Genomic DNA, 9,725 nt, shown 5'->3' with positions numbered 1-9,725 from the left:
ATGGCCTGCAGAGAGGCTTCACTCCTCCTGTGTAATCGTCTTCTTAGCCAAACTGGATAAAAAGGTGCTTTCACCTCTTGAAACAGCTTTTACAGTGTGCAGACTTTTGTTCGCCGTCAAAGTATTTCAACCCACGGAAATCAAACCCCTGTCAGAGTCGGAGCATCTGTTCTTGAGAGGAATCTCATTTAGGTAATAGCTGATCTGGAATGGGTCTTTTCATGTCCCCTCCCTGTTTATAGAGGTCATGCACTGACAGTTGCAGAGCGCCATCGGCTATGATGTCGTCATCTGATTTCAGAAAATCCACGCTGCCGACTTATAGAGGGAGGAAATGGAGACCTGTGCTATTTAACCCCTAATAAAGTCAGGAGCAGTGATTGACAACTGAGCAAGATTACTCCTGAGCCGAGGGAAATGAAGATAAGAGAGGATGTTGTGCTTGTGAGCGTTAGCCCGCCCTGCAAGTTAATCTTCCTAAATTCAAACTGACTTTCTTCATTTGGGGTCAAAGGATGCATCTACTTGAGTCATTCTGCAACTGATGACTCTTTATTCCAGCAAAGGCGATGCATGCTTCGATTTAGCGACAGGAGGTGAATGGGAATATTCAACGCTTCAGCGGCTGCACTATTTTCCCGGAGATTAGTATTTTGATCCCTCGCATATACGAGAAGACTCCTGCTAGTCTGTGTTTGTGAATCAACTCTACTACAGCCTCCCACCTGCCAGCCCGACGCCTCCTGAGCGGTGATTTGAGGCCTTCTTCAAACTATTACAGTCAATCCTGTCTTCATTGCTCATTTCTCCCGTCTTGCTGAGAATAGGAAAAACACTTAACGGCCCATTCTCCTTAGATGAGTGCAATATACCTCCTCGCTGTGTCTGGGTAATGTTTTGCCAGGAGTGACAAAATTGTCCAAACAAAGCACGTAACCCTGGGTTCCCCCATCAGGCATTAATCGCGTTCGGCAGCAGCTTCTCCTCGAAGACTCACATCCACACGCAAGTCAGATCCAGACGGCATCTAATTGTGTGATCGCTTTCAAAACTGTCGCATAGGGTTAATGTTGAAGTCAACCCGGCTTTGGCGCTAACGTGGAAAAGGAGTTGTGGTTTTCACATTGCTCTCCTCTTCTTAACGACTTTATTCCTTACTTTCTCCCTTTTTCTCTCTTTCTGGCCACTGGAAGAAATCCAGAGTCATTAGCCTGCTGTCAGTCTGTGAGAGGACGGGGATCCATCCTGTTAGATGATGCAATATGAGCAGCAGATTTCATTTTTTGGGGGGGGGGGGTCGCACAATGCACAATGCTGTGTGTGGGGCCTGTGGGGATGGAAGGTGATGCGGTGGAGGCAGCGTTTGTGCACACACTGACTTGACATCACGCATCACAAACTGACACATCGACACGGCAGCGATGCACCGGTGCAGCAGTGGTCTGATTCATGGCTGATGAATATTAACCAAGCAGCCATGCCGTGTGTGCAACTGCAGTGGCTCTCTGGGGAGGGGTGTTGAACCACCGGTGGCTGAGAGTTGTAAATCAATCTCATAAAGCGGTTGCCGAGGGGAAGGGTTTACTCTCCACACACACATGGTCATGCATCAGTGCTTATTGAGAGCTCTACATGCATGTACATATTTATGTGTACGTCCATATGTATGTGGCATTGAACGCACGCTCTGTCTTTCATCCCCAATGGACTCTGACAAGGTGCAGTGTGATTGAAGGCTGCTCATCCCCAAGGACTGTGAAATCAACACTTGCCATCTGTGCTGTATGATGCTGTTCGGCTTCATACCTTATTATTGCTCATATACCAAAATTACCACATGACAAATGAGTCAAATATGCTTCACTCGTGCACCTGCTCACATACTTGTCCTCTTCACGCTCCTGCATTAGGGACATTATCATCTACAAGCGACGAGTCGACGTCTGTTTTGACCTTCATTGTGAATAATTGAGTTCCAGAATAATCTGCACCAGTAACTTTATAAACAACAAAAAAACAACTATAGCAGACTCTGTAAATGTGACGTCAAGTTTAACATCAAATATTCATTATGAGATGTGCAACAGTCAGAGTTGAAAAGTTTTGGGGGAAAAACATTGTTAGTTATTCATTGTTACTTTGTCAGTCAGAAATTCAGCTCATCTGCTTCATCGTGATTGAATTGGTGCAGTTTAATCACATTTGGTTAAAATATGACTATGGCCTGAAACTACGAGCCAACAACTGCATCACATTTTGATTCAAATGTGAGTGTGAATCTCAATTCAGGGGCTGCATCCTTCAGAGGTTGCATTTGAAGACTGACTAGGCTGTCCTAAAGTCCTTTGACAGATGCTGCCAACAGATGCATCCTTCCATTCCAAGAAAAACTAATGCTCCAATGAGTGGATCCTTACAGACCCAAACTATCCCTGGATTCATTGCTGCCCACAAAGGAGGCGATCTCCATAGACCGTGTCCTCCGAAGGATGCTTGTATGTTGGCCGTGTGATTGGCTGGCGACCTGTTAAGGTTGTATCCCGCCTCTCACCCAATGTCACCTGGGATTTGCTCTAGGGATATTTTGGCCCTTTTGTGAAAGCTTTTAATTTTGCCTTTAAAAAGATTTAACATGCTAGAAAGATAATTGATGTTTCTATTCTTCTTTTCTTTTTAATATTTTTGTTTTTACGCTGTGGCATTATGGAGCAGGCATGTGTCCTGATCATGCTGGCATGATCAGCAACTCCTCAGGGCTAAAATGTGAGCGGTATAGATAATGGATGGAAGTTTAAATCATGATTGGTGGACAGACATGTAACATCCCTTCTTTTCCACGTCCATTTTGAACACACGAAGAGCAGAATGAAGAGCTGTTAGATCTGTGGCAGGACATGTCATCGATCATCTTAAGGAGCTGCGTGAAAAGAAGAGATTTCATGGTTTTACCTCTCACAGACCAATCATTAGATTTAAAGGAAACTAGATTTACTCCCAGGAATGAATGATGTTTGATTTTGGTTCACAAAGTTCACCGCAAAGTTCGCACCGGTCCTCCATCAGAGAAGAAACCTCTCAGGTTGACAAGAGAATGCGGGAGTCGATGCCAAAACAGCTGTCAATAGGATAATGCCTGGAATGGTAATGAGGGAAATTGCTGACAATCCATGTTCTGATTTGTGGCTGAGTTGTATTCCCTGTTAGTGTACCTTGCCAGCTCCCTTCAATCAATACACCACTGGTGATGCACCGACTCTCTGACTTAGCATAAATGTGTCATCCATTGTGAGCTGCACCACGCACCCTTGTTTCGCATCATGGCGAGGTGACTGTACCCTTGTCCTGCCATTTTAGCATCGGCAGCCTCATTCACGTCCCTCACGCCCACACATCGTTGGAGCTCACCGGGGATTTATGTGTAAGACTCTGCCAATAAAGCCTATTGCCATGTCAGTGGGCTGCCTAATTACAAAATGGCTCTCGCTCAAATATGATTTGTCTCAAGTCAGAGGTGGTCACGCCGACACTTATCAAGGCGCACAGAGTTCACTCTCACTTATGGCACATGGCGAAGAGACTCTCTGCTTGGATGCAACGTCTATTTTCTTGTGGTGGATTTTACATCATGCTTCAGTGGCTTGTTTCACACTACCAGTGAAACTGAGTCACGTATATATACTATACTGTGCCTCAGCAAATGCTTTGCAGCTGTCAATGTGCCACTTCCACACGTCAGACTTTCAGCCACAGTTTTTCTTTCCATGCCTCATTAATAACCTATTCCCATCAGAAGATACACACTTGGGCCTGAAGTGGGACATCAGATATGCTAGTTCATATTCCAGGCTCTCGACACTGCACAGAAAATCAATCGTGTTCAGTGGCCATTCGGACAGACCATCCAACACTGCACTGCACTGAGCTGTGGACAAATCAACAGAGCATTTATGTCGTCAGCGTTTGACTGTGTCAATGATGTGGGATTTGTTTGGTCCCATGTCTGCTGATAGGATGTGTGTATGTGTGTGACAGTGAATGTCCACAGGGTGTATAGATTTGAGTGGGAAAGCAAAAAATGTGACTAATAATAATATATGTCAGGTTTCATCATAATTTTCAGAAAAGTCATTGAAGATATATCGGACAAACAGATTGTTAAAGAAAAGACAGAATGAGGCCCAGTGTGTGAGGTCGGGGTGGAGGAGGGGTTTGCTGTTTTATTTATAATTAACTCAATAGAATAGATATATAGAATATAATTATAAGACAGCTTGATCCACACTCCATACCAGCTGGTGGCAGTAATGCACTAAATAGTTGTTTGCCAACCGCCAATAACGCCCAAAAGAAAAAAAAGTTGAAGACCATGCGGCCACCAGTAAGTTTGTTTCTGTTTATTGTGCCAATTGTTTGAGGCCATTTCCTTTCCTTTGTATTATATCTATTGATGATTCGCCTTGATTCAATGTCACTGTTGTTTTATGTTTACTAGTTTGTATCGGCCGCTAACATTTGGTGGAGTTTTTACCAGTGAGAGAGAAATGTGCACGTTTTTCTAAAGAAGACTTCAGATCCTTTGTTGACCTTAGTGGATGTAACTTTAACATTATCCATTCCCCATCCATCCACTTACTGCGACCTCAGTTATGGTGTAATGTTCTGTTGGATCCATGTGTTTCACGTTAAGACTACCTGAACAAGCAATATTGTGTTATATGTTTACAATTGTCTTTTTTTCCGAAGAGAAAATCAGTAATTAAAATCAGACCATTATATTTTCCATTGCTAAAACATGGAGATTTAGCAACAATATAAGGAAACACACCACAAAAGAACTTTCACAAGTTTAGACTTTCAGCAATGTTGATTCATGTCAGAGGGAGGTTAATAATCTCCATTGTGGCCATTTCTATACATCAATTTGTTTTTAATTGTTCATTTATGCTTATTGCATATTGTGTTTGCCCTAATTGTTGAAATAATGATTAAAACAGTTGGTACAATTTAAATCTAATATCGTACAAGCAACATAGATTGAGAACATCCTGGCTCTCCTCCTGTTTTCAGTGTAGTTTGAGGACATTCAGGCCTGGAGATGACAGTCTGAGGTTCAGAGGTCTGAAATGTTAATGAGACCAGACAGAGCCGCTGATCAATACAATAATAAAATCACTTCTGACAGCAAGAGAATGATCTGATTGAAATTTTGCTGAAAATGTTATGGTTAGTTTCAACTTTCTTTTTTCTTGAAGCTCTTGATTAGATGTGCGGCTTTGAAATCAGCCATCAGTTATTAAAGATCATAAGATCTGAGGGGGGCCTGCTCAAGGGGGGTAGACCACTGGGTGAGTGCTTGTAAAAACCAACCAGCAGTCACTAATGTATTATTGACTGAAGTAGAAATCCAACATTGTCATTAAAACCTTTCTTTGAAAAACATCACTGCACATTTCTTCTACCAGACGTCACATCATTGTTTTGAGTCCTGTTGTGTCTACACACATTTTTCATTGATTTGATTGCTGACATCGTATTCAAAAACAAAAACATGTGTTCTGTAAAAGAGACTGTTGATCATGACTTATAATTTTAAAAGATACTTGAAGTTTAACACATTTTCATGTACAACATTTATTAGGGGCGTGGGGATCATAAAAGGAAAACACTTGTGTTTTTTTTACTGTCATTTTATAAGAAGCATGTGCACTAGAAGTCATAACAGTGTGTTCGGCTATGGAAGTTGAATAGAAAGTTTTAATTTTCCTCTTGTGCCTTTGCATTTACAGCATTACGTCCCATGTCTTGCTTAATTGTTAGCTGTAGCTTCTGGACACTGATATACTGATACAAATAATGTTAAAATGAGCATCCATGTTGCCGTTGCTTAGCAGCTTCGCTCTCAAGACTTTTCCATTTGAACACTCAGCACACTGTCCTTGAGTGACAGCATGTCATTCACGAATCAACCTGTTATGGCTGCAGTCGGTGACAATGGGGCCAAACTCCTGGCTCGCACGATAATAACAGTGAACTATCCAATAAGTTCAGAGAATAGCAAACAGCCAAATACATATTCGGCCGAGCTTCCTGTTTGTCCCAGGGGTCTTATGAAAAATTTATATAAACTGTGGGCCTACATTACCAGACACAAACATCCCATTACATCTCCATTCTGGGCACATATAATGAAATGTGGATGATGGGTATCACTTCATTGAGTCCCACTTGAGGCATGCTGATTTAATTTTTTATCAATAATGGATCATAAATTACTCAGCACAGACGTTATGGTATGCAAATTGCTTTAGTGATAATGCACTTCAAGATCTGCTGCTGTGTTTGTGCATAGTACAGCGGTAATTCATTCACTCACTGCATTTCCTGAGGTTATATCCAAACATGCCTGCGGACACCTTCCTTCATCGAGTGGTGGATGGGCTCTCTGCGGCCTCTCTTCATGAAGATGCATCTGGCATTATCGGTGGGGTTGTTGAAGGTGTCGTGGTGAAAATGTCATTACAATATTCTCTGATGTCCCCTCACAGCTCTCTGCACTTACATCAACCTTCACCCTTTAGTGTTTGGTGTTTAAACAGAAGTCCACTGCTGCTGAGGCTGTGATTCATCTGCGATGTTACAGAATGGACGTCACTCTCCAACTCCCATTTCATCCATGTGCATGATGAACTGCTGCGGCTGCAACAACCAGTCGTAGGGCATAGACAGAGCTGCTGTGTGACCTTGTTGTTCACCCATTGAGTCCTTACACATTTTGACCGAGGTGAAAGTGCAAATCAAGGCTGTGGGCTGTTTGTTTGTTGGCGATATGGTTGGTGGAAACTCTTCTCCAGAGGTCACAGTGTACTTCTCACCTGCTCAGAGGGAGATCACCTTGTTGCTGCTGCATGTGCCCCATTTTGTTGCTGCATCCCCTCTCTTTGTCCCTTGTGGATTGGTTCACATGCTTGAGAAATATCCTATTTAAGAGGTGAGCATGTATGCATTTATAGAAGTTGCACTAAAGTGATGTGCTTTAAATCACACAAAGACACAGGTTAATTTCCTTTTTTGCACATTGTGTTTTTATTTTGGCGAGTTCCTTTTTAAATGCACTGCAGCAACATTTAAAGAATTGCTTTTATTTTGGTTAATATCTGTTTGCTTTAATATCAGAGGAGCTTTTTCTGTTGCAGGCTGCATGCATACATGCTGAAAGAAAAGCAGCTCTGGACTTTTAACCTTCCTCTCAATGCATCAAGAGTCCGGAGCGTCTTCCCTTCCACGTCAGGGCGAAGAAGCAACCAAAAAAAAAAAAATCCTCTGACTGTTGAGTGTGTGTGCGCGCAAGAGAAAAAGGACGAGACTTCGCCTGCACCTCAGTCTGCTCCGCATCTCTCCACCGGACCGCAGTGGATACAGTCGCCTGCTCAACACACAGGACAATACACAGCTACAGCAGAGGAGGTGAAGCAGGGTTTGGACGGAGCGTGTTTCCACCGGTCCAGCTTGTGTTTGGAGGAGCTCAGCACAAAGCGAATTCCACTGCCTTCCTCCCCTTTTCTCTTTTTTTCCCTTCTCCTCCGTTGCGCTCTTGCCTCGCTGGGAAGTGGGATGCAGGATACGCAGCATCACCGGCATTGTTAGAATAACCCTAATAGATGGAGCTTCCACTTCCAGTATAGGCCTTCACATTTTAAAGCAACTGGGAGTGAAGAGGAACAGGGAGACAGAGAAACACAAAACTGCACCGGTGAGGAAGGGGACTGTTTTTCTTCGGAGGATAAAGTGAGGAGGGATATTTTATCCAACTATTTTGGGTTCGTGGATGTTTTTTTAATTTACAGTGCGCGCTAATGCCCCATGAAGCAGGAACACCCTGAAGATCAGATTTAACCGGACTGCTGGTGATCTTATTGGGTACGCATTTGTATCCATCAGCCCCGAGAGTGGTGGTGGTGGTGGAGGGAGGCGCGGAACAAGATCCAGTGAACTAAAAGGGGAGGAAATTACGCTTTTCTTGCAATATCGAGGTATTTCAGCGGGCAGCGGACACGTACGCGCACATTAAACCTGTGCCAAATTAACAGAGATTTTATTTTGAACCCGGGACAAGAGGCTGCACGGACACCCAGGTAAGGGAATCTAGTTTTTAAAGTGGATTTACGCATCAAGAGCCGCATAAGCAAATAGTTGGTGTGCGTAAAAGGTGCCAATTTGGAAAACGACGAGCAGCTTCAATGACTTGACTAAACATCCTCTGATGGGTTATTGCTTCTTTACGCAGCAGAAGTTGAGACACCCATAATGAAATTATGCTTCATCCAAACACCTGCATCAGTTGGGTTTATTTCTCTTGCCCCGTGCGTCATGCAGCTGCGTTGGTTTAAACTCTCGCTGCAGCCTAATTGTTGCATGCTGTGTTGTGCTGGAGGCAAAGTGTCCTTGTGGCAGCGGCAGCGGATCAGAGTCTCCGTGAGGGCTCACTGATGGGAGGCAGAGGCCGAGGATGCTTCAGTCGTGACGGATCACAGGAGGGCACACGATGATCAAGTATTCACACTTAGGATGGAAGAGTGATACAGATCAAGCGTAAATTCATTAAGTTAATGATCGTTTGCTGTCCTGGTTCAGTGTTGATTTAAAACTCCCCGCAGAGCTTCAGTTCAGACTTTCACCGGTTAGATTTTTCTATTATTAAGGACAGAAAGAAGAGGAAGATTGAACGTGATGATATTGGCAGAGGATGAGCTCACTTGGGCACCACCGTGTGGTTCAGTTTAGTACCTGTTTTGGCTCCAGTCGTGGCATCCACATGCTATGCTTTGCTTTTATTTGTAACCTATTCTTCCAAACACATTTTATTTTTTTACAATCTCATATAATTATTGGTATGTTCCGTGGTAAATTGAAATGTGGGCTGATTGATACTAGGATCACAACTACTTAAGCTCAGAGCAGCAGCTATCAAATACCCCTTCCCATGAAAGAGTGAATCTGCACACAGCTTCATGGTCTGAGGTGTTCTTCACATGTAAATGAGATTTTTCATATGTGGGTTTGGCTTTCTCTGCATCACTGGTTGAACTTTGTCCATTTCAAAAAAAGGTTTGATAATAATCATGTTTCTTATGCAGAGAAATCTCTCTCTCAATGAGTACTCTCAGTCACTGGGAACTTTACTGGCAACTGCACAGTAACCACCTGTTAGTGCCTCGCCTTTGCCAGTTGAAGCTCACATTTCTGCAAGCTCATTTGTGTTGCATAAACACAAACTGCTTTGCTGGCTCCGTCTTGTTTTAAGTCAGAAATGCCCTCCACAGAATCAATTTCATGTTCATAAGTTTATCTGCGGCTTGGCAGTTCAAGTTCACACAGTGCTTGATGCCAAGTGCCACAGCCTCAAAGGAACACTTAAAGTTTGTCAGCGCAGTAATTGGAGGATGGTGATAATGTGTGCAATCATGAAGCGGGTGCACAGCAATAGTTTTTTTGTCCTGCAAATCCAGCTTTGTCAAAGGCTTTGTTCCAAAACAGAGCCAGGAAGTGGGGATTAATCATTGTGGGATAATAAAATTAGGAATAATTTAGTCATTTGGGTGATTATTGGTATAAATTACAGAATCGTGCTGCCAGATTGTTAAATCGTGAAACATGCTGCTTCTGTGAGGTGACAGCTGAGAATACGACTCCATCAGCTGGAAGAACTCCATCCACTGATGAAGACT

At 43.2% G+C, this 9,725-nt stretch overlaps 1 protein-coding gene across 3 annotated transcripts in view; it reads left to right on the top strand.

Annotated features, from left to right (window-relative positions):
* Nucleotides 1-4,379: 4,379 nt before the first annotated feature.
* grik4 (glutamate receptor, ionotropic, kainate 4) overlaps nt 4,380-9,725 on the top strand; it is a 300,819-nt gene continuing 295,473 nt past the window's right edge. For all 3 annotated transcript variants that reach the window (XM_069534505.1, XM_020087982.2, XM_069534506.1), the window contains exon 1: nt 4,380-8,132. The gene's annotated coding sequence lies outside the window, so the exon portion shown is untranslated. The remainder of the gene's footprint in view (nt 8,133-9,725) is intronic.

The sequence above is a fragment of the Paralichthys olivaceus genome, chromosome 11 (assembly GCF_024713975.1).
Source record: "Paralichthys olivaceus isolate ysfri-2021 chromosome 11, ASM2471397v2, whole genome shotgun sequence".
Taxonomy (NCBI): domain Eukaryota; kingdom Metazoa; phylum Chordata; class Actinopteri; order Pleuronectiformes; family Paralichthyidae; genus Paralichthys; species Paralichthys olivaceus.
The sequence above is the reverse complement of the archived record's forward strand: the minus strand, read 5'-3'. Positions and strand labels throughout refer to the sequence as shown.